The sequence below is a fragment of the Pseudorasbora parva genome, chromosome 5, assembly GCF_024679245.1.
Source record: "Pseudorasbora parva isolate DD20220531a chromosome 5, ASM2467924v1, whole genome shotgun sequence".
In the NCBI taxonomy this organism is placed as follows: domain Eukaryota; kingdom Metazoa; phylum Chordata; class Actinopteri; order Cypriniformes; family Gobionidae; genus Pseudorasbora; species Pseudorasbora parva.
The window spans coordinates 51387952-51412936 of NC_090176.1; the positions used below are offsets into that span (position 1 = coordinate 51387952).

Sequence of the window (24985 nt, forward strand, 5' to 3'; positions counted from 1 at the left end):
CAGGGCGCAGCACCCTTCCAGGCCCTGCCGCACCACCTCTGCCCTCGCCGGCCGAGCATATGCCTCCGCTGGCCAGGCTTCCACGGCCCTTCACACCATGGCTGTCCTTCAGGTGTTCCAGGCCGCTCTCTGGACGAGTCTGTCCCCGACTCCGAAGCTTTGAAGGACCTTCGCAGCACGACGGACTTGGCCCTTTGTGCTACTAAGGCCACCGTGCAAGCCATTGGAAAGAATATGGCTAACCTGATGGTCTTAGAGAGGCACATTTGGCTGAATTTGACCGAGATGAAGGACGCGGCTAAAGCCTCCTTCTTGGACGCCCCCATCTCTACTGCCGGTCTCTTCGGTCCGTCAGTCGTGGGCTTCGCGGAGCGTTTCACCGAAGTGCAAAAGTCTTCTCAGGCTATGAGGCACTTCCTGCCCAAGCGCTCCAGCTCTTCTTCAGGCCGGGGACACCCTCAAGGTAGACCTCCGCCCTCTCAACCCGCTAAGCCGGCTGCGCCACCTTCTCTGCCTCGCTCCTCTCCTGGAACGTGCCAACGCTCCCGCTCCACGAACCACAGCAGGCAGCCTGAACGCCTGGGACCTCGACCCAAGCTTGTGTTGAACCCCGAGTTTCCGAAGCCGTCCTAGCCGCAAGGAGAAAGAGGAGATGATCCGGTCTCGCCTCGGCCGGACCCCTATCTCTCCCTCCCGGTCTCCCAGTTCCCTGCACCCAGGTGACTGCTGACCTCAATTTCACAGCCAACGAGCCCGTTGTCAAACGCACTCGCCTGCACACAAACGCCGTTATCATGGCGACCCAAATAAATCTCAAAAAGAGCATTTTCTCTGTAGTAAATGTGCCCACTTATCAGTCCGCACTCCTACACTCATATACCCCTCCCACCCATGCTATAAATGTCCCGGCGCCCACTCCACAGTGCACGCCACCACACATAAGCATTACCCCCTCTATGTCACAAGCACAAAATGGCAGCGCTACCGAGTTCCCTCTAGTAGGCGACCCTTATCCGCGCCAGCTCTAACCACTATCGCTTTGGGCTCAGGCCTGGCAAGCTATGCCCGGTGTATCAAATTGGGTTGTGAACATAGTAAAAAGGGGCTACGCGCTACAGTTCGCTCGCAGGCCCCTGCGCTTTCGCACTGTGGTCGAGACCTCGGTGAAAAGCAGCATCAGTCACGTGCTTCGCACCGAGATTTCGAAACTGTTAGAGAAGGGTGCAGTGGAGCCCGTTCCCCCATCCCGAAGCGAGTCGGGCTTCTACAGCCAATACTTTCTCATTCCAAAGAAGGACGGAGAGCTCAGGCCCATCCTAGATCTAAGGCATTTGAACAAAGCTCTAATGTCTCGCTCTTTCAAAATGCTGACGGTGAAACGGATCCTTGCGCACATTCGCCCCGGGACTGGTTTTTCACGGTAGATCTGAAAGATGCGCACTTTCACGTAGCCCCCCACCACAGGCCATTCTTAAGATTTGCCTTCGAGGGGCAGGCTTATCAGTACACGGTCCTGCCATTCGGGTTATCCCTGGCGCCCCGCACGTTTACGAAATGTATGGACGCGGCATTAGCCCTGCTCAGGCTGAAAGGGATGCGGGTACTCAATTACCTCGACGACTGGCTAGTGATAGCACAGTCTCGAGCACAACTACTAACACACAGATCCTGGCTCCTCAACCACTTAGACTGTTTTGGTCTCAGGATCAATATCGCCAAGAGCTCGCTGTCCCCCACTCAAAAGATATCTTTTCTGGGCATAATTATAGACTCAAGACTCATGAAATCTGTTCAGAACATGGCGGCTTCATTCAAAGCCGGGACTTGTGTCCCCCTGAAACATTTTCAGAGGATGCTCGGCCTTATGGCCTCGGCATCGTCAGTGCTCGGTCTGGGACTTTTACACATGCGTCCCCTCCAGCGTTGGCTAAACACCCGTGTCCCGCCTTATGCATGGAAATGTGGCTGTCTTCCCTTCAAAGTGAACCACAGCTGTATCAAAGCTTTGGCTCCTTGGACAGGGACAGAGTGGTATCGGAGGGGCGTGCTTATGGGCACGGTTACGAAGTTGAAAGTGGTCTCGACAGATGCCTCCACTCGAGGGTGGGGCGCCCTACACGAGGGCAAGCCGATCTCTGGCCTGTGGACAGAACCAGAGAAACGGCTGCACATAAACTGTCTGGAGATGAAAGCGGTCGCCTTATCGCTGAGAACTTTCCTTCCACACATAAAGAACCACCACGTCTTGGTTCGTACAGACAACATGTCGGTGGTAGCGTATATAAATCGCCAGGGCGCCCTGAGCAGAGGTGTCAAGTAACGAAGTACAAATACTTCGTTACCTTACTTAAGTAGAAATTTTGGGTATCTATACTTTACTGGAGTAATTATTTTTCTGCCTACTTTATACTTCTACTCCTTACATTTTCAAGCAATTATCTGTACTTTCTACTCCTTACTTTTTAAAAATAGCCTCGTTACTCCTCTTTCATTTCATCTTGTTTTAAAAAAAAAACTATGCAGATAAATCGCGTCATCCGGATAGTGTGAATTTGATCGTGGTTGGATGAGAAGTGTAAACATATACCATTCCAACACCCTATTGGTTACATCGCGCCTGCACATGACTCAAAGCACAAATCACACACGGTGTTGCCAGATTGGGTGGGTTCCAGCCGACGAGCTCGCACTTTCAGTCAATCAGCGATCCGCAGGCAGACGCGCTCATTCATGACAGCCAGGTTTTTAGCGCGATAACTCGTTGTAGATGTATATTCAAGTGATTGCTATGCTAAAGTGGCATGCATACAGTATATATATACACAAGCCGTTTCTACAGTAAGGAGTGGTAGAGTGAACCAACTCTCAAACGTGGATTACACCTGTGACTCGAAGACTATAATCCTTCGGCGGATTATTGTACAGTATATCAATGAATTACGCAATTTGGCAGTGGTGTGTTTTAATGTGAAATGCCTGTTAATTATGTGCTTTTTCTGATATCTTATATTGGGCACTGTTTGCACTTAAAGTGGCTTCTTCAATAAAATATCATCACATTATTTTGCCCGGCGTAGGTTTGGGGGGGACGCTAGGTACTAGTCCAATCAATTTTTAAAATAAGCAAAATGACGCGTCCTGTATCAAACCATTACGGGATGCACAAGATTGCATTTTAGCGGGCTTTGCTGCCATAGCGACGGAGTCTCGAGAACATGCGCTGGAAACCTGCGCGGTTTTTAAAAAACATGTCGAGCTCGCGTGAGCTCGCGTCCACAGTTTGAACGCAAGAGGATTTCCAGATATAGGGCTGTCCAGTAACTTCAGATGAACCTAAGACAAACTGCACCCTTTGCAGAGAAGCATTTCAGTGTCTCAGACTGTCTGACTTAAAGCATGCGATGACAGACACATCCGTGAACTAAAGGTAGGCCTATTGTTTTTTTAATGGATAATATAATATAATATAATATTCCATACTTTATCAGAGCTTGGCAGATTTATTTTTTCTAGACATTAGAACGGTTAATTTAATAGATTATAGCCTATTAATGTTATCAATTTATCATTTAGCAGTTTGATATTTAAAAAATATTTAGATTAAAATGAGACAAATAATTACATAATAATATAGTCATAATAGTAAATTAATAAAGAGGATTAAACATTTTTGAATTTCAGATTTGTCAGTAAAGTGGTTACTGGTTCAGAATGACTGCTTAAAGAGACAGTGCACCCAAAAATGAAAAATCTGTCATAATTTCCTGACCCTCAAGTTGTTCCAAACCTGTATGCTTTTCTTTATGTAGAACACATATGAAGACACATTCCTACCATGGAAGTCAATGTTGCCCCCAAAGCAAATATTTGGTTACAAACGTTCTTCAAAATATATTATTTTATGTTCAACAGACCAAAGAAACTCATACAGGAACATCATGAGGGAGAGTAAATGATGACAGAAATTTCATTTTTGGGTGAACTATTCCTTTAAAGTACACCAATACAGGCTACTAAAGAGTTCTTCAGAAATAAATAAAATAATCAAAAGTAAAATAATTTAAAATGTGTTCTGTTGCAAGTTTACATACATGATTCCATGTTTATTGTTGAGCTGCTGTCATTGTTTCATTGTCACTCTTATCACTCTTTAATTGTCAAGTTCATAAATTATTTTCAAAAACGGATTCAAAACTGATTTGGAAAAAAAAAACATACACACAAAATAACTTATTTTCAATATAAAAAGTGATTGTGGACTGGATATTTTTTGACCTTTTATCACAGTCTTGTACGTCAAAGATTAGTACCAACACTGGCTCTGATGCATTGTTAGTTTGTGTGCAGCATCAGATTTACATTGTTTTAATCCCTCATTTATATGCAGTTATTCTATACAAATGCCAGAAACTAAGCTTCTTCTTTTTTTCTTCAGCACAGGCCTATCTAAAGGGTTAATGGTGCCACCTGGTTATCAACTGTAAAAATTACACATTTTACCTCTTCCCAACTGGGAAAACCACCAACAATCAAAAATGCATAATTATATGGTGTCATTGCTTTCCAATCAAAAAACGTGGCTATAATGGAAGTCAATGGGGCAAAAACAGCCACGAACTGTAAATGAGGGAGGATAAATCTGATGCTGCATAAAAACTAACAATGCATCAAAGCTAAAGTTGTTACTAATCTTTGACATGCCCAAGACTTTTATATATTTTATATTTAAAATAAGTAATTTTGTGTGTATGTTTTTTTTTTTCCAAATCCATTTTGAAAATCATTTATGAACTTGGAAAATAAAGAGTATTATTATTTTGGTACTGGATAATTTGAACTGAAGAGCCTCATAAATTAATAGACTTATTAATAAACTTTGCGCGCTCAGACAGCAACAGGTCAGCTCATGCCCGTCAGTCAACAATTTCAAAAGAAGTTAACGTTAGAAGACGTAGACTACTGGTAAGTAAATAAGTCAAAAAATATTTTTTAGTAAAAGACGACGCGGAATTATGTGTCGTGACGTGCTACAGGCCGGTTTACTACACCAGTAGAATGAAATTCTGAAATTATGGTTTCTAGTTTTGGTGTACCACCCCAAGATTTTAAGTGGCCCCATCTGGCCACCCCTATGAAACATTTCTGGAGGCGCCACTGCTTTGAGCCCTGCACAATCCTTCTTATGACACACTCCTGCAGTCATTGAAATAGTTCAGCTTTGTTTGTAATGTCCAATAGTTATATTTCGTTTAGTTTCTTTAATAAAGTTAATTTAGAAAAATGTTTGGATAATTTGTTTGTTTGTTAATTTTTTTTAAAGTGACAACCAAGCAGTCAGCGGCCGACAGTGGGTATGAGGTTAGGGGTGTAAAAGTCAGGGTCCGTAGGGCTCTCAATCGTCGACTCAATCTGGCAACACTGATCACACATGTAGCCTACATTTACATTCCGATAAAGGTTATTCATAACTTATAGGCAACTAGCCATCATATCTTCCGCTTCAGGAAACATGCTCAGCAGTACACATATGGTATATGTCCATTGTACTAAAATGCATTAATTTTCAATGGGTATATGTGGCTGAAACAGGTAGCCAGTGCATCCCAAATTTTTCAGCATTAACATTTGAATATAAAATTATAGTCATTATGGCCTTAAGAAAAATGTTTTTTTGAGGAGGTGGGGTAGTGCACTATAGGCCCCTGTGGTGTGGCCTAAGCTTTTGTCTTTAATGGCATTTTTTTCCTTACATTACTTTTACTTTTATACTTTAAGTAGTTTTGAAAACCAGTACTTTTACACTTTTACTTAAGTAAAAAGCTTGAGTTGATACTTCAACTTCTACAGAAGTATTTTTAAACCCTAGTATCTATACTTCCACTTGAGTAATGAATGCCAGTACTTTTGACACCTCTGGCCCTGAGATCACATTCTCTTCACCGCATGGCGAAGCATCTCCTTTTATGGGCAGAGCACAACCTGAGCTCCCTGAGGGCGGCTCACGTGCCAGGTATTCTGAATCTGGGTCCGGATATGTTATCCAGGGGACCCATTGCCCCAGGGGAATGGTCTCTTCACCCGCAAACGGTTCTCTTAATTTGGAACACCTTCGGCAGAGCGAAGGTGGATCTCTTCACCTCAGAAGACAACCCTCACTGCCCAATATTTTTCTCCAAACGCAGGGACGCCCTGGCTCATGTTTGGCACAGTCTCCCACTATATGCTTTCCCCCCGATCGCGATGCTGCCGCAAACCATCAAGAAAATCAGGGAGACAGTATCCACGGTGCTTTTGATAGCCCCGCTCTGGAGGAACCGAACGTGGTTCTCCTATCTGATCCAGCTGTCAGACACAGCCCCATGGCCCATTCCGCTGAGGAAAGACCTCCTCATGCAGGCGAAGGGAAAGATCTGGTATCCCAGTCCCGAGCTATGGGCCCTCCACATATGGCCCATCAACTGGTATCGGGAAACCTCTCTGACAGTTATGAACACTATTTCGGAAGCTAGAGCCCCCGCGACCAGGCGGCTCTATACTCTGAAGTGGTCTATGTTTTCTAACTGGTGTGCCGTGCGAAGTATCGGCGCATGTTTATGCGAAACGGCAGAAGTGCTCGCTTTTCTCCAGAGCGCTCCTCACGCTGGGCTATGGCCGTGCAGCTGCACTGCGCTTTACATGGATACCTTTATTAATAAAGTTTTGCTTCATATTCTCGAGAAAAGGAGTTTTTCCCCATACGCAATTCTCGTTCCTCTCTCTCAGGGAACCGAGGTTACGAAAGTAACCGAGTACGTTATTCCACTGCCCACTGTACATTATCGCAAATAACTAGACCCAGTCTTTATTGAAAAGTTTCTGATCATTAATTTCAATCATTTTTGGATAAATGATGATTTTCAGATGATGTTGCTATTATTAGATAATTTACAGTTTCCCATAGACTATAAGGCTATATATAAAAATGATAGAATATTAGGGCCACAGAGGGAAAAAAAGAAAATTCACAGACTTTGAGAATGAAGTCATAATATTGTAACCCGTTGTTTTAGAGGAGGACAGTTGTGAGGCATTTCATGGAATTGTTTAGTATGGTTTCACAAACAAGGACATACTTAATCTTTTGGCACATCAGCATCACATTGACATATAATGTAAAAATTGAACATTTTCTAGTGACTGATCACATCTATTTTTTTTCTTTCTTTATGTTGTATGTCTTATTGTTGGGCCTAGAGCCTGTAATAACGTGTATATACATACACGTTAGCATATATATATATATATATATATATATATATATATATATATATATATATATATATATATATATATATATATATATATATATATATATATATATATATAATTTATTAATTACATTTCTGTTAAATTGCATCAATTCACAGAAATTCAGTTTGGTCAACTGAAAAATGTATATGTGATCAGTCACTAGAAAATGTTCAATTGGAGACCTGAATTTTTTATCAGGACTTCAAAAAGAATATGCATCTTTTCCACAGAAAGAACCAGCCTCATAAATGTATGACTTTTTCCTTCAGTGTGGCCCTAATAATTTGGCATATAAAATACACATTCCATATAAATATAAAAACACAAAGTGTAACATTATGTTTCTTTATTGAATAAGGATTAAAAAAAAATCAGGTAAACCATCCTCTCCTTTTGAAACTGAAGTCACACAGTGACCATAGACAGTAAAAGAAATGGACAGAGCGACCCCATTGACGTCAACGGCGAAATAATGAAGTCAACCTAGGGGCACTCACTTCCCGATGGATGAGCGAACTGCGCCGGCTAAGACTGAGCTTGACGACGTAGATGTGACGTGAGCCTCCTGTCTGACAATTGAGGTCTTCTAGTAGTTGTGGAAAGTGAAAGCTGAATCACGTTGTTTAAATATTTTCTCCCGTTGCTTTTGGCTCACTATGGGCTTCTTCTCATTCTTCCCCCTTGACTTTATCAGACTTTATGTCTCCTCGTCCCCCTGACTGCCTCATAGACAGTAAAGATTGCCTGCGAGCGTCTCCTCAGGTCTATACGGTAACTTCTCAACTGTGCGACAGAGTCGCGTTGGTTATGACGCAATTGTTAGCCTATTTTTACAAAAACAGCTTCTGCGGGGCGATAGTGTAAGATACAAGGTAACGGAGCCTTTTATACATTGTCACGTTTCTTGAGAAATAAACAATGGACAAATGGAGTCTTTAAACATCTCAGATGTAAAGTTATTCACTGTCAAAGTGACTCAAAAATGAATGGGAGTCAATGGGATGCTAACAGCAGGTGATGGCTTGGTTAGCAATGGCCGCCCCTATGGGGGGAACGCTTTCCTAGTGCTAGATTACCCTCTTGACAGTGACTCTATAAGATGGAAAGGACAGAATCAAAGCATGTAATACAACAAAAGGATAAATACACATTCAAAGGTCTGTATATAACACACCCCGCATGTCTGCACACTACAATAAATGAAAAATACATATGCACTTCCTCCACAATGTGGCCTGCTGACCAATATGTGTTGAATTATTTTAGTTAGCATGTGTGCTTGAATTTTTGGTTAAATATATCCTGCAGTGGCAGAGGAATTTGGGTTTTTGGTGTTCAATTAGTTTTTTAAAATTGATTTGGCCTCTTATGATGTTTGTGCTGTATACTGTGTGTAATACAAGCTTGCAGGGAGGCTACACTGAAAAAAATGCTCTTCTTATTTAGTTTTTTTTTTTCTTCTTTCCAGTCCAAATATCTAAAAAATCTTAAATCAAGATGCATTTACTAGATAAGTAAAATAACATAAGATATTTTTCCTTGTTATCTTAAAAATACAATAAAAATTAAGTGTGTTATTGCTTAAAACAAGCAAAATGATCTGCCAATGGGGTGAGAAAAATAACCTTATTTCTGTTTGGGACGGAAAACAAGAAACAAGATTTCAATCAGAAATAAGATTATATTTCTCACCCCATTGGCAGATCATTTTGCCTGTTTTATGCAAAAACTCACTTTATTTTTGATTTTATTTTTAAGAAAACAAGGAAAAATATCTTATGTCGTTTTAAATGGTTCTTGATTTAAGATTTGTTAGATATTTAGACTATACAAAATTACTAGAAGAGCATTTTTTGCAGTGCAATGCACAAGCATATATTGTACCCAGAACTGGTGCCTGCTCACACATCGTCTGTACTGTTTTATCAGTGAAAAATATTGTGGCTTGTGCTTAAGTATTAGTCAGGGCCTTTACCATTCTGCAGAATGTTCTTATTTGATTTTGACTTGCTGCCATCTCCGTTCCCTTTCGAAAGGGAACTCGCGCTGCGTCAGCTGACGCTATGGGGAATGCCGCCAGCGTGACAGGTGTCTGAACTACTATCGAATCACAGTAATCCTATTGACCTCCGACAGCCTATGATGTCATCAAGATGCGATCAGGAAGTATATAAGGGCGCCTTGCAAACATGACACCAGCTTCTTCGTCTTCAGGGACTGTTTTTGTCTGAATGCTTCAAGTCAAAGGTAATCCAAATTCATTTATTTTCTGTCTGGGATTAACAGCATGCACAATCAAGCTTTTATGGAGTCATTTGTTTGATTGTGTGTAATGTGAGTGGGTTTTCAATCTGAGATCGCTCTGTTCTCGTCTAGCGCTCTTCCTGAGGGAAGAGCGTTTTTGCATCTGAGAGTAGTGATGTGGTCCCCGCTCACGCCGAGGCTGGGCACAGATGCACGTCACGGTTCCTCGGATGGGGTCGCCGATCGCCGCGAGGGGATGTTTCCCTCCGGTGATCTAGCAACTGACTAGATTAATCACAAATGCTCTTAGGGATAGCTGGTGAGAAGGGAAATAAATTTCTCGGCCATCCTGACCGTGTATGCTGAGCCGATGGCTGTTATGAGCACGCTGCATACAGGCTGCGGCCGTCATGCGGGCGCATTAAAGGAGAGATCGCTCGTTTAAACGGAACGATCGATTTCTCCCCGCCATAAAACCTTCGGCTCAGTTGAGCTTTCCATTCCTTCCTGATCTCCTTACTGAGATCGTAAGGGTATGGAAGAACCCATATTCAGTGTATTCACGGACATCAGCGGGTGGTAAACGCTGATGTTTGGAGGATGGGCCTGGTGCTACTTTTACGCCATGTCTGTGTTGCAAGTGTTCTAGGAAGACCTGCTGAGGGATCTCAATCAGGGAAAATACCCTGACGCGCTGCGCAGCCATGCGCTATATCAGCAATAGCAGGGCCTGAGGGCCAGTGTCGCAGAAGCGCTGGTGGTGGTGTCCGAGGACCCGCACACCACTGAGATCTGGGTCCCAGGCAGGCGGGAGGCGTCACGGTCTATGGACCAGTCTACGGGGCCTGAGGGCCAACATCGCCTCAAGTGCTCCCCGTGGTTAAGGCCGGGGTGCAAAGAGGCGGACTCCCAGAGAAGAGGAATAGTATCACAACGCGGTTGGCGTGGATGAAATATCCCTCCCTTGTGGGTGAGTTAAGAGTTACATCTAATTTACTGCTCTTCTTCATCGTCTCCCCAGGTGCTTCTGACATCCGGCCGGAGTGGGGCCGTGACGATGATACTCTAGATCCCGCCTGACTGGTCTGTGAGAAGCGCCCACTCAGGCGGTTGAGCTCCTAAGCATGCATACTCTAAGTAAAGCTTATGCGTGGATATCATTGCACGCAGGAGGCGAGCTGGTAAGTCCCCCTTGTGAGGGAAACATTTATTCTTGATGTTGTGTGAGACTTCATGCTCCCCGCCGAGGATTTGGGGATCACGGTATCGTGGAGAACACCATAGGGCCCTGTAGTTCCCCTGTCCGGTGGCTAGGGCGATTTTCTGAGATGCCATTATGTGGGCTGTTTAGAGCTAGCTTTGCTAGGAGAGAATAGCCGCCATTGTATGTACAGCTGTGTAAACAGTTTTTGCCTTCTCTCTGTGTGATGAAGCAGTAGTTGAGGCAACCACTCATTCTTGCGGGAATGTGCCATTGTTTTAGGCGAGTGTGTTCTCCTAGACAAACAGGAAGCTCTTAGCCACCCCAGGGTAAAGCGGTTAGCGTTGCCCCTCATGGAATTTCATAGACGGGAGGGTGAGTTCAGGCTGACACGCAAACTACAGATTTATGTCTAGCCTCGCAGGGCTCGGACAGAGTATTATTGAGGTTTTTTCGCTTAAAAACAACAACAACAAAAAAAAAACAGCGATCCTACGACGGATAATACTCATATGCAGGCTGGCCCTCTCCGGGTTTTGCTGAAACCCCGCTTTTCAGAGCTTGTTGTGGGGTGTTCCTGGGCTTCAGTCACCGGATGACTGGTAGTAGGCCTCGCGGGGCCTCCCTGAGGGCCTGTTGGGATGCAGCAGGCCTCATTTGGCTTCGGAGACGAAGACGGAGACACATAATGCTGATGCGCTCATAAACATTTCAGAATGCCTTCCTACAGTTGCTTAATAAAAGCGGGCTTTCCACACAAACAAACGTACGTGTCATTAGTATATGAGGAAAAAAAAATGATTTTAACTGTCGGATTTTAACATGAAAATATTTTAATGCCTGTCGGGCTCGGGTCGGGTTCGGCTACTGCTCTGTCGGACGTGGGCCGGGCTCGGACAGAAAAATGCGGCCCAATCCGCACTCTAGTGAGCACGCACCCTTCCAGGATTGGTTTCACCTGGCTTGATGAATCCGTGACTGCTCATCCTGGCTTGGTCTTTGTGCTAAGTCATTTATCCTGGATTTCTTAATTCTACTTTTGTGCAATAGGCTTCTGATGACAAGATCACCAAGATATCCCGGCTTAATCCCTTATCCTAGTTGTGCAATAGGCCCCAGGTGCCCTTTCTTCGTACCTCGCTTAATACATCCGAGATGATTTGACAGATCCCAGATCTTTTAATCCTGATAACTGATCTCTGGCTAATTTGGTCTCTGGCTAATTTGGTTCTTCAAACGAATTTGTGGATTGGATTAATATTTCACGAGTTCCCACTTACATCAAATTAAATAGAGTAAAGATTATGCGTATTTGGCGTGCTGTCCAGGGGAGGGCTCCGGGCTCGGATTTTTGCCCGAACCCAGAGTATCCCCCCCCGTGGTAAAGATACTCTATAACTAGACTGTAATGTTTTATGGATTGTGATGGCATCTAATGAGAGTTTATTCAATTGAAGTGAGGAGATGGGGTGGTGGAGGGATGCCAAAATAAAAATGGTCAACGAGAGGAGGTAAATCTGTAGTATAAGTACACCTCCTATCGTTGATCAGATTGATTAGCTTACCATGCTCCACCTGTGTTTAATTAGGTTTAATTATCTGACGTGCTCCCCTTGTTAATTAGGTTTGATTAGCTGACGGCTCCGTTGTTTAATTATCTGTTAGTGCTCCTCCCGAAATTAGTTAATAAAACTTCACATCTGGATTAAGTTATCTGAGATCACTGCTCGTGCCTGTGTTCCCTGAAGAGGGCAGATGATCGATACTCGAAACCACGATCAGTAATGCAGCGATTGGCTGGCGTCAAGACAACGCAATGACATCATATAATTAAAAAAGCCACCTGGCAAAAAACTTGTCAAAGAAAAAAAAAGAACCTTTATAAAGAAACAGACAAACGAACAAACCAACATAAAAGTTAGATAAATGAAATGTGCACTGTTCTGATGAACATGATTCCTAATTATTTATATGCACGATTTTATATTTGTACACAATTTACTTTTTCTTTTTAATGTTATAATTTCATTTTTAATTCATTTTGAAGCAGATTTGTTATGTGACAATATTAATTAAAGTTTCTTAACAGTCAACACCAAATTATCTCTATCTCTTGCGCTGCATCAGCCATCCCATAATATCCGTCATCTCTCAAATTAATGCACGACGGAGACTAACTGCACATTTGGAATAATAGATGCATTCAATATAAAAATAGATCTCTCTTCTATAATAATTGGTATGAAAACAACATTGTGTTAGTTAAACAACTCTTAAATTCAAACTGTATTTTATTATCTTATGGTGAATTTTTGGATACATTTGGGTTTCCAGTTACACCAAAAGAGTATGCTGCTGTATTTGGTGCCATACCTCAACAAGTTATACAGTTTGTAAGAGCGTGTGGAAGTGATTCTTCTGAGGCAGTATATGTTCAAGACAGCATGTTTTTAGGAGATATTGACATTCTGAAACTCAGTTGTACTAATAAACATATTAGGGATATTATAACAGGCAAAACAGATACTCATAAAAGTTTATTGTGGAACCGTGTATTAAGGAATATAAACTGGAATAAAGCTTGGTGTATTTGTGAAGCATACTGATTAAATAATAGTAAAGTAAAAGAAGTTACATTTAACATTTTACATGGTATATATCCAGTAAAAAATTTATTAGAGAGGTTTAATTTAGATATTGATTATTCATGTGAGTTCCCTTTCGAAAGGGAACTCGCGCTGCGTCAGCTGACGCTACGGGGAACGCCTTCAGCGTGACAGGTGTCTGAAATCGCTATCAAATCACAATCCTACTGACCGTCGGCAGCTGGTGATGTCATCACCGTGCGACCAGGAAGTATAAAAAGGCACCGTGCCAACATGACAACATCCTTTCGTCTTCAGGGACTGTTTTGTCTGGTTCGCTGGAAAGTCAGAATGAAGTGCACACGCAAAGTGAAGGGAGCGTACAGGAAGTGCGCTGATCCGTGTCCCAGGTTTCTTACGCCTGAGGACACACACACCCTTTGTGTGCTCTGCCTGGGGGAAGAGCACGCGCGGGAGGTTCTCGAGGGGGCCTCCTGCGCGAACTGCGAGCGTTTTCCGTTGAGGACGCTCCGCTCTCGCCTGGCCTTCTTCTCGAGGGAAGAAGAGCCAGCATCTGGGAGCGGTCCCGCTCAAGCTGAGGCTGAGCGGCACCGTCTGTCCTGGGGCTCCCAGATGGACCTGGCTCATCGTCTGGAGAGTACAGTTCTCGCGGATGATCAGCCAGGTCGCGAGAGCAGGCTGACGGAGGAGGAGTCGGATGGAGACTCCTCCTCGTCGTCAGCCCATGCTCTTCCGGTCGATCAGAGGATGGCTGTGGATGAGGGGGAAAATGAAGCTGAGGCTGAATCCTCCCAGCCATCCTGCCCCGTGTATGGGGAGCTGTACGATGTGATGGGGCGCGCGGCGCTGAGACTTCAGCTGCCGTGGCAGAGAGCCAGGGGAGAGGCCGCCCGCCCTGACAGATTGGGCGATCGGTTTCTCCCCGACCATAGCCGCCCAGCTCCCGGGAGCCTTCCATTCCTCCCCGACCTTCACGAGCAGGTCGTGGGGGCATGGAAGAAACCCTACTCGGCGCGAGTCCATCGGCATCAGCGGTTTAACTTCGCTGATGTCGAGGGATTGGCCGAGGCAGGGTATGTGTCGATGCCGCCCATCGATGAGACGTTCGCGAACTATCTTGCGTCCGGGCGGCCATCGACACTAAGAGCTCCAGCCCTGCCGTCTAAACCATTAAAGACGACCTCGCGTCTTAACGGCAGGGCATACACGTCGGCGGGTCAGGCGGCGGCGGCCTTGCACACAATGGCAGTGTTGCAGGCCTATCAGGCCGATCTGCTGAGGGACCTCGATCAGGGGGAGGGCCTACCCCCTGATGCGATGGCTGAGTTGCGCCGCACCACGGATCTCTCTCTCCGGGCGGCCAAACACACAGCAGTCGCCATCGGACGGTCGATGGCGGCTATGGTCGCCACGGAGAGGCATCTGTGGCTGAACCTGGCGGACATCGGGGGGAAAGAAAAGGCTTTTCTCCTTGATGCCCCGGTCTCGCCCTCTGAGCTTTTCGGCACCTCCGTCGAGGCGGTGGTGGGAAAGTTCAGAGAGGCGAGGGCGCGCTCAGCGGCATATAGAACGTGTATTCCGCTGAGGTCCGGGGCGGCGCCCAGGCAGGAGGGTGTCCCTGGCCCTTCGAGGTCCGAGGATCATCGGTTGGGCCAACGCAGCAGCGTAGCCTCTCGGGCGCCCCCTCCGTGGAGGAGTAGGACGCAGAAGAGGCGGGACACCCGCAACAGGAGGAGGGACATCGGGGAGAAGAGCCGCTTCCAGCGCCGGAAGCGGGGTGGTGAGTCTCCGCCCCCGAGGGCGCGGAAGTGATGTAAATGTGTCCCCTCCTGTGTTTTTCTGTTATGTTCTTTTCTCTCCCCGGGCGCGCTTCACACCAGGCCGCGCGGGCCGATGATGAGCGGATGTGAGACTCTGACGGCCTGCCAGGCCGGTGTGTGCTCTGCCCGCACACAGTGCATCGTCTCTGGGAATAGCGGGATTTCGCGGCCGCCTCCAAAAGCGGCCTTGTTTGAGAATGAAGCGCCCCACCCTCAGGTTAGTGCGCCGAAGCATGCATGTTACATGAAGCGATGAGGCACTGAAGACAGCGGGTGAGTCCCCTTTTAGGGCAAACATTCTTCTTTTTAATGCCGTATGTTTGGACTCTATGCTTCCCTGAGGGATATTTTGTCTACAAAAGATGAAGAAAAGTGTAACAGTGGGCCTGTAGTTCCCCGGTAAAGGTGGCTAGAACGATGTTTTGTATAAACACAGTGTGTTTATGTAGGCTGTATGTTTGCTAGTGTAGCAACAGTAGTTTATAAGGCTGTTTTCTCTTCTGGATATGTGTAATATGAGCAGTTGACACTGCATGAAAAGTGGGATTTTCGTCAGTAAGCGGCACTGTAGATTGTCGTGGAAGATCAGGTTTACGACTGTACACGGCAGTTTGCAGGCGACACCGAAAACTGCCGTGAATTGTCAGAAATTGACGTGGGCCTTGCTTGGCAGTTGTCCCCCCCAAGACCCCCCTTCCCTTAACTCCAGGGGAGGCTTTAACATGTAAATGAACATGCTGTGAGCTATACAAATGCAAATCAGGGTAGCAGGAGTTTTAACCCATGTGACATTTAAAAGGTATTAACTTCCTTCTAAGAAAATCTCTTAGATAGATCAGGCTCAGTATAGCCTAATTGTAAAATCTTAAACGTAAGGTTGAATTTATATATTTGATGAAAGTATTCTAGATTATTTATTGTGTGTCATTTGCAATAAGTCCCCGTGAATTCAGTGCGACTCGCAATTTTGACCAATCACCGCAACTTTTACCAATCATTGCGGTCTCCTGCTAATAAGCGGCGTCATACATCAGCAAACTTTATATATCATATATCATTGCCTGTCAAAATTAACGTGTTAACGCAAATTAATTTTAACGGCACTACATATATATATATATATATATATATATATATATATATATATATATATATATATATATATACAGGGGTTGACATTAACTTGCTCACCGGCCACCGTGGCTAGTGGTTTTCCAAAGTTACTAGTCACTCAGCATTTTCACTGGCCACAATTTTGCTGTTTGGAAATTACATTGTATATGTTTAAAGTTGATTTTGGCATATATAAATTACTTGATTTTGAATCATTTTACTTTATTTAGAAGATTTAAAACCCTTTCAAACTTTCAAATGCAGAATGACCCCCCAAATCTTGTATATCAGCTGGGATGTGCAGGTGGGCAAGGGGTGGGCAATATAATAGATTATAATAGAATATAATAGGCTAATATGAGAAAGGTAATATGACAGGCTATGAGTTATTTTAGTTAGGATATATATATATATATATATATATATATATATATATATATATATATATATATATATATATATATATATATATATATATATATATATATATAATTTAAAAAATACCCTAAGCAAATTACAAAAACAATAGTTATTAAAAATAAAATGAAAATTCCGATACTAATACGACACAATGTAATTTATTGAATGTAATTGTCATTGGATACGACTTTCATCGAAAAGAATGTAACAAAATGTGGGCGTGGTCTGTGTTGTGAAATGAAACCACATTAAAAATTCCCTTAAACTGCGTTTGAAACATACAGCAAAGCTGCGACAGAGGAAAACACAGAGCCTGATATTATGCAAACATTTACCAATAATGTGGAAAGCGTTTTAAATCTGTTCAGTGGAAAATCCACTGTGACGAATCTGTCCTCGTCTAACATCTGCTGTAAATCCAGGTAAAACTAGCTGCGTGCACGCGCCCGTCCCCAGATAACATGATCCCCAGTTGATCTGTAACACCGGCGAGAAGAAACAGCTGAATGCAATCAGTGGGCTATCTCGTCAGCTTGCTCAGTTTGCTGCCGATTTTAACGAGCAGTTAACTTTAGTAATCTCCAGGTTGCTGTCCATAGACGATAGGTTGCTTGCTTTGGAGTCGAAAAACTGTGTGGAAGATACTAACTTTAAGAAGAGAAGACGAGTGCCTAAGAGAAGACCAGTCCTAAGATTGCGGTAAGACTGTTATCTAAGCTAAAGTAGCCTAAAGTAAAGCTTTTTAAGTAGCACAAGCTGAAATTAGCCTTGTTTTATAAAAGTGTTTTCTTTTTCTGGTCATTTTACAGGAAGCAGCACGCCGTCTTCACAACTTCGTCATAACACTCATTTAATTGTTTTCCAGCTGCATGTAAGACATAGAGACAGTACGCAGGAGGTATAAACATCCAGTTCTTGCATCGCACGCAGAAGCTGTGAAGAGTTCAGCTCGGAGTCGATTGAGAAGAAAGAGGGTAAGATTTATTAGATTAGATCCGTTTTTGGTCAGTGTGACTATTTTTCAGGTGCATTTTACTCAGTACATCGCGCAATACTGATTGTCTTTATTGTTTGTTTTTACAGCTGCTACAAGCAAGAAAGAGTGTGTTAGCTGAGGATGAGGTGGGCCTTTGGAAGTGCGCTACCATAGACCTGATGTCTGATGAGGAAGACGGCATCGTTCGCGCGGTGTCTGGATGGACTGTTCGACCAGCCAGGAGCTCGCCGAGCTCTGTGCCACGCTGCAATCGAGATTAGAGGCGATTCCAAAGAACAGGGCAACGCACGACAGACGTCTGAAAAATGGACTTAAAACAGACAGAATGGCGCTAGTTACCTACAGCTCTGAAGCGGAAAACAGACTTCATGGTGCTGTAGGATTTTGGGCTTCTCGTGAGCTTCCTATTGTTGTGTGGGCAGATCTCAAACGTTTTGCATTTGGTTGTGTGTTTGTGTTTGTTCTAATAAAGCTCTTTCTTTGAATAAACTGCACGTCCCTGGCATATTTTCCTTTCCTCAATAAACGAATGTCCTTGATGGTTATAATAGCGTAGTCCATAGGATAACAATGACATGAATATAAAACATAATAGCATATCACATGAATATGAATATATACAATTAAAAAATAATATGCAAATCATTTTATATATATATATATATGTGTGTAAAATTATTATAATTTGGGGGTTTAAATTTATTAATTTATTACCCAGGTTGACCAATAGTAACAGATCTGCCAACCAATCATGAGTGATATTTCTTGTTTCAATGTAGTAGTTTCAACCAATACTGAGTGAGGAAATTCAAGCCATTCCGGCAAGGCGCCGCCCAGAGCTGCTATTCATATGCTAATTAGAGCCATTAGCGCCGGCGCCAGCATGCCTCCGCAAGCTCCACATACGTCATGGTTCGTTTCCGTCAATATGTGGCACAGACGAACGCGACGTTCACAGGCTGTAAACTGACGTTAATTGTCGAAAATCAGGGAGATTTCCGGCCGTTTACGGGGACGAAAATCCCACTTTTCATGCAGTGTGAGGCCACCGCACATGCCGCGGGCATGTAGCGGCGATATAAACTGACGTATGTTCTCCTGGCGAACGTTTTTAGCTGTAGCCACCTCTGGGTAGCGTTGGCACCTCTGCTAGTGAAATATCTAGATGAATTTGGGAGGTTAGGCTAGCGCATGAACTACAGTAAGGTCTGTCCCAGCCCTGTTTAGGGCCATTGTGTGTGGGATTATCAGACCGATGCTAGTGCATCAAGTTGGCCTAGGCTGTTAATGGGATGACGGTGGCGTCTCGCGGTGGCATATCGCCCTGGCAGTTGCCCCGGGCTCCTGTCGGTAGTCCCGCAGGAGCTTTATATCCCTACCCGGCCTCCCCGCAGTAGGGTCGTCCGGCCAATGCCCACCCCCCTTCTGCATTTGGGGGTTATTATTAATGCATAAAGGTGTGTAGCAGAATAATCGCGACTCAGCCAGTGGTCGTGGGGACGGGGTAGGCGTCTCTTCGCGGTGCGCAGTTAGACTGGTTTTGCTAGCCCCGCCCCCCAGAGCTAGTGCGGCCGCCACTTCTGGGCGGCCCCCCGGCTTGGTTCAGGAAATGGCCGGTTATGTGTGTGTGTGTTCAATATCTTTCACTTTTTGCTCTGTGTCTTCTGCTTCACCTTTTAGGCTCGGGTCGAGCTGTACTTCGCAACCATCTGAAAGCATCGGTTGGTAGGATGCTCCCCTGGAGTCGAAACACTGTCACGGCTGATGCCCTTGCGCGGACGGCGGACCGCTGGACGACCAGACGGCCGCCCTGGAGGCAGGTGGCGTAAGTTGTACTCCCCTCGCTTTAGAGGGTTCAAGGCGCTTAATGCTGAGTGCACTGCTGTGGGCATTGTGTTTTAGGTCCACGCTGGTAGGCACTGCCTGAGAGACTGCGCCGTCGCAGAAGGCTGCTATGGGCCGCTGGGGCGGACCGACTATAGAAGGCTGGCTGGCGGGAAACGCCAGCCGAGGCAGTCCGGGCAGTTAACTCTGGGTCAGGTGGTAGGCCTCAGTAGGCCTCCCTGCGGGTGAGTTCCGACGTCGTGGCCCATGTGAGCGGGGAGGGTTCTCCCCAACGATGTCGGTTGCAGTAGAAACCTCGTCATAAGTAGGCCCCTAACGGCCTCCCTGGGGATGAGTCCCCAGGTAGTGACTGGATACCCAGTCCTCATCAGCCAGCAGACAGCCACTGTCAGCCCGACTTTAAGGGCTCGCTGAGTTTCAGCACGCCTCACATGGCGTCCCCTGAGGGGGTGACCTAGGGTTCTGACCATTGGTTGACAGGATCTAGGCCGCTTGAGGCCGCCTGTAGGGTGAGCCCCGGTTCCCAGGTCTTGCAACAGTGTGCGCGGGTGCTAGCCAGGCGGCTAGCATAGTCTGCTATCAGGGACGGGCCGCTTCAGGCCGTCCTATGATCGTTTCCCGGCCCTGCGGGGTTTCCGGTGGGATTTGCCATCGGATAAGCACCGTATGTCACCAATCTAATAGGGAACTGCCATTCGGCAATAGGCCTCTCCGGGCCGCCCTAAAAAGACCGGACTGTACGTAGGCATCAAACAGGCCTCCCTGGAGGCGAGCCCCGGGAACACAACAGCTCCCAACAGTTTGCACGTTGGCTGACAGGAAGTAGGCCGCTCTAGGCCGCCTGAGGGTGAGCCCCCGAGCTGGGACGCTCGGTAGGCCAGTGTATTATGCTGTCAGGCCTCTTTTGGCCTTTTTGGGAGGGATTCCCGGACCAGGTCTCGGTGACAAGCTAGCTATTAGCATGGGTGGCTTCTGGCGCTATAGCCTCACGAGCCCCCTGAGGAACCAGTAAAGCCACCTGCCTGCAGGCCGCCTGAGGGTGAGCCCCGAGCTGGGACGCTCGTTAGGCCAGTGTATTATGCTGTCAGGCCTCTTTGGGCCTGTTTGGGAGAGGATTCCCGGACCAAGGTCTCGGTGACACGCTAGCCATTAGCGTGGGTGGCTTCTGGCGTTATAGCCTCATGAGCCCCCTGAGGAACCAGTAAAGCCACCTTCCTGCGGCTTTTAACAGCAAACAGCTAACACTAACGGTGCTGGGTGGAGGCGCCTCATGGCCTCCCTGGAGGGGGAAACGGTTCCTTGGAACAGGAACGTATAACTGGCTTTGGGCTGACAGCTAGCGGCTGCCCGCCGGTGGGTCCCGGCCTGCGCCGGTATAACTCAAGGGCGGGCTTATGCCCTAGCACAACGAGACTCCGTTTCTGCTGCGCAGTCCCTTCAGGACAGGGACTGGCTAGCCTACAGCATGGGTTACCTACCAAGCTGGCTTAAGAGCTCCCCTCATTGAGGGTCGTCTGCGAGCTTATGGCCGCTTGAGTCTGATCAGACGGGCAGGCCCCCCTCGGGGCCTCCCGGGTAGATCAGTCCATAGGCCTTTTTTAGGCCTCCTGAGCACCCCTGTAATAAATGTGCTCAGTAGATCCTAGGATCGAGCAGAAGAAACTCCCCTCGATGGCAAGGGTAAGAAGCACTAAGCTGAGTACTGCTCTCCAGGATTCCCGTCTCCGAGTTCCGGTCTGAGGAGGACACTGCCACTTTGCAGTCCCTCAGTCTGGATGCTCATAAGTAGAGCGATGTCCGGAGGCTCTGTTTTGACAGACAGGGTTGGCCAAGCTGGGGTGTCCCACAGAAGTGATGCCAGGTGAGGCCTCCCTGGTGGCATTCGGTGAAGGGTTTTCCCGAATTAGTGACGGCTGGTGGCGCCCTCGGGTCCCCTAGCCACATTCCCTTAAGGGACTCCTTCCTTCGAAAGTAGTAGGTCCCAGGCCCTCGAGCAAGCCGAGAGTAGGAAACCTCAGTTAAAACTTGTTTAGGTTCTCTCTTAGGCATATAGCTTGGGCTATGACCGTAGGGAATGATGTCACTGGCAGCCTGTGTGGCTAGAGGGGGAGTGGTTCAGACTTTCCGCGAACACTCGTCCAGGCAGTTCTCACTGCCAGTAATGGTAAATGGTAAATGGACTGCATTTATATAGCGCTTTCAACAGACCCTATGGCCATCCAAAGCGCTTTACATATCGCCTCACATTCACCCATTCATACACCGACGGCGATGTCAGCCATGTAAGGCGCCATCCAGCTCGTCGGGAGCAGCTGGGGTTAGGTGTCTTGCTCAAGGACACCTCGACACTTGGTCAGATGGAACCGGGGATCGAACCACCAACCTTCTGGTTTGTAGACAATCTACATGAACCACTGAGCCACTGCCGCCCCTAGTAAGGGGCGTGCACTCCCCTCAGCATGGCAGCGTGGGTATATCGTTCCCCGTAGCGTCAGCTGACGCAGCGCGAGTTCCCTTTCGAAAGGGAACGTCCCCGGTTACGTATGTAACCTTAGTTCCCTGAGAACAGGGAACGAGACGCTGCGTCACATGGCCATGCTTCAAGGTGTGCCTGCCCACAGTCCCTTCAGACGAAGCGGATGTTGTCATGTTGGCACGGTGCCTTTTTATACTTCCTGGTCGCACGGTGATGACATCACCAGCTGCCGACGGTCAGTAGGATTGTGATTTGATAGCGATTTCAGACACCTGTCACGCTGAAGGCGTTCCCCGTAGCGTCAGCTGACGCAGCGTCTCGTTCCCTGTTCTCAGGGAACTAAGGTTACATACGTAACCGGGGACGTTTTGTTCAATTGAAAAATAATCTATTATTCATCTCTTTTGTGATTGTATACACAAAGATTTTTTGGGTGGACATTGAAAATTTCATTAGAAGGAAAACAAATGTTATATTTAAATTAAATAATTTTGATATATGTATATATTATTCCAATGAATGTGATAATAATAATAATAATTTCACCTTTATTGTACAACTTATTATTATTTTGGGAAAATTTCATATACACAAGAAGAAATGGTCAGGATCCAAGCCACATTTTCTTCAGGAGACTAAGGACTATTGCACCAGTTTAAAGAATATTATGAATTAAACAGCAAGAAAGACTTGTAATATTCTTAAAGAATATAATTTGATAATAATTTTGATATAATTATAAGTATAATTTTGATTCATTTATCAAGGTTTGCTCTGGCATTTTTTTGTTTCATTGTTCTTTTTTATTTTTTATTTGTTGTTGTTGTATATGTGTATTAATATATCTTCTTTGCTGTATTTTACGTTTTTTTTCTGGCAATAAAAAAACAAACAAAGATTAACTGCACAATGTGTGTAAACCTCCAATACAAAAGTAATCATTCCGTCACAATTCACAAATGAATCTCTCAATCAAGTGACTGTCTATCACAGATTTTAGCATCACCTCAAGATGCGATCTAATCGTGTTTACATGAAATAAGCTCCCGAGCAGGTTTAAGCTAACGGACCTGTTGCTTTGACAGCAAGTCCAGGATGAGCTTCGAAGAACCAAACGGTCCGAGATCAAGCCAAATCGTCAACAATCAAATCCAGCGAACTGAGTTAGGCACGTACGAAGAACAGGCCCCAGGACAGGCATGTGACAAACAGAGTTTGTAGCAAAGAGAGATTTTAAAGGCCTCATGGATACAATATTGATCTTATTTACTTTGTTGGCACATATAACAGGTCTTAGGATGAACATTTAATCTGTGCAAGTTAATACACAGAAAAAATTTGTTTGCCGTGGTAATCTTTAATCAAAGTCTGAAAAGTAACTTCCGTTCTGGAAACGGTGTTCCTTCTCAGCTGACGTCAGTTTGACGGCTTGCGTTTTAAAAGCGTAACCACTCCCCTCTACCGTTCATCTGCTATGAGCGAGAGATGGAGAGGAGGAGCGCGGAGGTAAAACCCTGCCCTCTGTTCAATATTCCATTTCAGGAAATACGTCACGGCACTGAAGAAAACTTACTCGCTACTTCCGGTTCAGTGGGACTTTAAATAACTTTATGATTGCTTTTAAAAGTAAATAATTTGATATATTAACATTTCAAATAAATAATACAATAAAACAAAAAGAGACAAAAAAGAAAAGCAAAATGGTGTTTGGATTAATAATTGTATCTGGTGATTAAAACATAAAATGGTGAAACTGATATTTAACTCACCAAAGATTGTGAGAAAGAACTCAGTGTACATATAGTTGCTCGCTAGTGTATAATCTCCATCATCTTCAGTTGTGATGTTTGTGATGGTCAGAGATCCAGTTTGATTGTCCAGCTTCAGTCTGTCTCTGAATCTCCCATCAAGAACATCATCATATACAGTGAATCTGTCAGCCCGTTTATTGATTTCAGCTATTACAGTGTTTCTAAACCTCCACTGAATCTCATCATCATCCTTTATTTCAGTGAGATTAGAGTCTAGAGCGACTGAATCTCCCTCCATCACTAACACTGACTTCACTGATCCTGATACAAACACACACAGGGTTTGTCAGATTCATTCTGTGAAATCACTTCATAATGTTTTACTAAATCAAATAGTTAAAATGTCTGTTTGAAATAAAAAAAGATCATAAAATGATAAAGGAAACAAAAATATGCATTCATTAATTAAATTTGTCAATAAAAAAAACAGGTGAAACAAAGTTTTTTAATCTCACCATAGACATCGATCTTTTTCTTTCTCAAACCGTTGATCTCTAGTGTATAACGTCCAGCATCTTCAGTTCTGATGTCTGTGACGGTCAGAGATCCAGTTTGATTGTTCAGCTTCAGTCTGTCTCTGAATCTCCCATCAAGAACATCATCATATACAGTGAATCTGTCGGCCCGTTTATTGATTTCAGCTATTACAGTGTTTCTAAACCTCCACTGAATCTCATCATCATCCTTTATTTCATTAAGATCAGAGTTTAGAGCGACTGAATCTCCCTCCATCACTGACACTGACTCCTCTTCCTCTTCATCACTAATCACAGCTGAAGAACATAATTTGATATATTTACATTTCAAATAAATAATATAATAAAACAAAAACAGACAGAAAAGAAAAGAAAAGAAAAGAAAAGAAAAGAAAAGAAGCAAAATGGTGTTTGGATTAATAATTGTATCTGGTGATTAAATCATAAAATGGTGAGACAGATATTTAACTCACCAAAGACGATGAGAAAGAACTCAGTGATCATATAATTGATATTTCGTTCATAATCTCCATCATCTTCAGCTCTGATGTTTGTGATGGTCAGAGATCCAGTTTGATTGTCCAGCTTCAGTCTGTCTCTGAATCTCCCATCAAGAACATCATCATATACAGTGAATCTGTCGGCCCGTTTATTGATTTCAGCTATTACAGTGTTTCCAAACCTCC

The 24985-nt window shown here is 44.8% G+C and overlaps 1 long non-coding RNA gene across 2 annotated transcripts; it reads left to right on the forward strand.

Annotated features, from left to right (window-relative positions):
• The first annotated feature begins 16769 nt into the window (after positions 1–16769).
• On the forward strand, positions 16770–18189 carry LOC137076203 (uncharacterized). 2 transcript variants are annotated; one of them, XR_010905246.1, is made up of 3 exons: positions 16770–17393; positions 17504–17668; positions 17778–18189. It is a non-coding gene; the product is annotated as an uncharacterized lncRNA (long non-coding RNA). The 2 variants fall into 2 exon arrangements; XR_010905247.1 differs by having other exon boundaries at positions 17168–17393; positions 17560–17668.
• The last annotated feature ends 6796 nt before the right edge of the window (positions 18190–24985 follow it).